General features: G+C 46.6%; 1 pseudogene; it reads right to left on the minus strand.

Annotated features, from left to right (window-relative positions):
- Window positions 1-514: 514 nt before the first annotated feature.
- LOC103591507 lies at window positions 515-3,108 on the minus strand (annotated as a pseudogene).
- Between the last annotated feature and the right edge of the window lie 851 nt (window positions 3,109-3,959).

The raw sequence follows: 3,959 nt of genomic DNA on the forward strand, positions 1-3,959 counted from the left end.
AGTCCCCTTTTTGTACTTGGGAAAAAACTTGTTTTTGTTTTATGAAGAAACTGGACATTTTCTAATAATGACTGATAAACTCAGCTATGTGTTAAGGGTACTCTTATATCAAGGAAGATGAAAGCCATATATTCTCAAGCAAATGGAAAAAAAAAGAAATGCCTTATTGTTTACTGTTTGAATCAATAAACTGAGGCTTAGAATGGTTGAATAACAAGTTTAAAGGCACCCAGTTTTTAAGAGGGGTAACCTGGATTTGATCAAAGCCAGGCCTTCCTGGCCCTTGGTTTCAAAATCCGAGTTCAGTTGCCTTAAAGGTTCCAGGCACCACCTCAAGATTCCATCTGCACCGCTTATTATTTTTTTAGGGAGGAAACAATCTTTTCCTTTTTTTATTTTTGGGCACCAAAGAGAGAAAGTGTGGAGGTGGCGATAGATGTGGAATAGGAAACTGGGAGCTGGAAATGATATGGAAGGAGAACAGGCAAAAATGTTCTGGCTCTGTTATTAATTATTAGTTTGTAACTTTGGGCAAGTTGGAGTGAGTGCTCTGGGCCTCAGTTCCCCCGTCTGTCAAATGAGGCAGTTGGACTTGAAGATCTCTAAGTTTCCTTCCAGCTTGAAAGTTCTCTATTTTTTTGAGGCAGGATATGGTCCAAGACCGGCCAGGCAGAGAGGAAGCTGAGTTGAAATGAAAGCCCCTTGGGATCAGATAGAGGTCTAGAAAGGGTGAGAGGCAAGGCTTGGAGAAGCAGAGGGCACAAAGTGAGGACAGAGGATATCTTGCCAGCTGGGTAGTCCTCTCAGTTGCAGCAGGATCCTCTAGCTCTTCCATCAGGTACCCAGCACTGGGACTCTGCAAGGAGAGGCCCTTCAAGACCAGTGTGGTGACAGGCTCAGGCTCCGAGCCTCCTGGGGCCTTCAGCTGGGGCAAGGGCTCTTCATCTCCCCCCTCCTCCTCGTGAACTGTCACTGCAGCCTCTGAGGAGTGGGGAACCATCTCTGGGCCTTGGCCCCTGCATCCCAGCCTCATCCTCAGCCTCCTAGCCAACTAGTTTCTCTGCCTGTTCGCATGGCCCCCAACCCCCATCAGGCCAAGCTTTGGGGCTGGAGAAGGGACCCTGGTCCCATACAGGAGGGCTGCTGGGAGGAAACAGGACTCCTGGGCAGTTCTGGGGAGTGCAGTGAGGGGGTCAGTCCATTCTCATACCCTCTAGGGCTGTCCTCATCCAAGGGCTCTGTGTTGGAACCTTTTGAGTCCTGCCTGGGTCTGCAGCCTGGGACTTCTAGCATGAGTTGCAGGTCCTGGGCTATCAGTTTGGCCATTCTTGCTGCTTCCACAGCCTTGTCAGTGGCACTGCTGAGTGGCACTGTTTTCCAAATTTTTTCTCCACTGCCTTTAGGAGGGTGTCTGCTGTCCTGGCAGTGACGATCTCCTGGCGCTGGCAGGCATTGCTCACAGCTTGATGGGCGCCCTCAACAGCCCTGTCCACCTTCTCTTTGACTTTGCCCTGCAGAAGGGCCAGAGGCAGGAGGGTACCCACTGCCCCACGCCAGTGCTGTGCAGCAGCTATTGCACTTGTACTTGCCCTTCTCCTGGGAGCCTGCACCCCTCATTAATCTACACTCTGCTTTCCCTCATGCCCCATCTTTCCAGATGACAAAATCACTCACGATTCTCTTTGGCTGCAATAATGTTTTCTGCTCTTTTGGCAGGGCAAATGTATAGTGTTTCAGATACTTTATGATAAATTGGTCTTTTGTGTGTTGGCTTGGAAACCTAACCACATTTATAGCAGTGTATGTTGGGGCAAATGTGCTCCAAGTTTCACACATCTATCTGGGAATGAATTTTTAGAGATGTAGAACTGTTTATAAGCTAAAGACTACTAAAGTATTTGAGTGCATTACTGCATTGGTATACTTTAAAGGCTTTTGTGTCATGCCTGAACCAGGCAAATTCTGGAGTGTGTACACATTATTGCACTTATTTGCTTAGCTGTCTGTCCTCATCTGTTGCTGACCTTTGTATCCTGAACCACTGCCATTGTATTTGGCATGTAGTAGGAACCCTGTGAAGAGACCTATTTAGTCCTCTTTAAAAATCAGTGGTACCACTAGAAGCACCCCGGGCTCCTGGGGTGGGGAGGGGGGCAGGGCCTTAGCCACATTCCCCCAGCGTCAGTGCATCCAGCCCTGTAAGGACCACTGAGCTGCCACAGGAAGTGCCCCAGCCTCCCCAGCCAGAATGAGAGGGGTGCCACGGGTCTCTACCACGCCCCCCTTCCTCCTCCTTCCACTCTAGTGCTCTCCCCTTTCCCCTCTGCCTCCCCCCCAACTGCCCCACAATAACATCTTAGAATGTATAAAAAAAAAAAATTAATAAACTTAAGAATTGGTGGTTCTAGTAAGTTCTGGTGTTCTGTTTCCCAGTAGCGTGATTATGGTTAACTGCTAAGTTTTGTATATTACATAATTAATAGCTAGAAGATAGCTTTTGAATGTTCTCACCACAAAGAAATGATAAGTGCATGAGGTAATGGTGGGTACGCTGTCCTGACTCGATTATTATACAACAAATATGTGTATCAAAACATCAGGTTGTATCCCTTAAATATATATGTACAATTACAATGTATCAATGAAAACAAATAAATACATATCATCGGTTCTTTATACTTTTCTGTATGCTTGATATAATTCAATAAAAATCAGGAGAGTAAGGATCAGGCAACATTGAAAGAGGAATATTGCCACACAGTTGCCAATCAGATGAAAATACTGCTTATGCTAGGTCTACTTGAGACATTTAGAGGTATTTGGGAGCCAGACACTCATGAAAATATTGCTTTGATTATAGGGAGACAAGGAAAGCAGTCAAACGAGTTCCTTCTTGGCTTGGAGTGTTGTTTACTTTTCTCAGGTTAGAACTGATAGCTGTAATGGTTTTAATAGGTCTTGGAGACAGATCTGCCTTGAACCTGAACATATTTAGTTCTAAGTTTACAGATACTGTCTAATTAGTTCTGTTTAAGGGTTATTAGCACACAATGATCGTACAATCTTATAATTTAAGAGTTGGAAGAAGTCGATGTTGCCCAGGAGCATCTTACCCAATTTGGCAGTGGAGAAAAAAATAGAATCAAAGCACTTAAGTCACTTGCCTAAGACCTCTGTGGGTGAACCCTAGATAATGATAATTTCTCTTAAATAACCTCTAAATCTCCTACCCATAAATATATCTCAGCTTCCTCAGAAGTATTAGAAAAAATGGGTATTTAGTTTCCTAAATTCTTCACATGACTACCTTTAGTATCATTTTATCACTCAGTCATAAATCCAGCATGATGCTGTATAAAAAAAAACACTAAAGTGGTGGCCCACAGAGGCCTTGGGCAAACCATTGTCAAGGCCTTGACTGCGTGATTGAGTCAGAGTTTACCTGCCCTTACCTTGTTCTTGCAGAGGAGGTCTGCTCTCAGCAAATTCTCACTGTTGGAACACAGTCTGAGGAGATAGTTCAGTCAAGGTATTTATGGCCAAAACAGGGTGCTTCAAAGCAGTCTGCTAACCCTGACTTGGGTGTCTGAGGAGAGAGAGGTTTTTGTTTCCTCTTTCCTTTGGACCTTTTTTCTTAAGTCTTTAGAAAGCTACAGGCTGTGGGGCCGGCCCGTTGGCGCACTGCTACGGTGCGCTGCTTGAGAGTGCGGCGGCACTCCCGCTGAGGGTTCGGATCCCACGTACAGACCGGTTCCCGCTCACTGGCTGAGCGAGGTGCGGGCACGACACCGGGGGTTGCGATCCCGTTGGTCCCGGTCCGGTGCGGGCGCGACACTGAGGGTTGTGATCCGTTGCCAGTCACGAAAAAAGACAAAAAGCGGGCCAGCCCGGTGGCGCACTGGATAGTGCGCTGCTTGGGAAGCGCGGTGGCGCTCCCGCCGAAGGTTTGGATCCCATGT

This window comes from Galeopterus variegatus, unplaced genomic scaffold (genome assembly GCF_000696425.1).
Source record: "Galeopterus variegatus unplaced genomic scaffold, G_variegatus-3.0.2 Scaffold979, whole genome shotgun sequence".
NCBI lineage: Eukaryota > Metazoa > Chordata > Mammalia > Dermoptera > Cynocephalidae > Galeopterus > Galeopterus variegatus.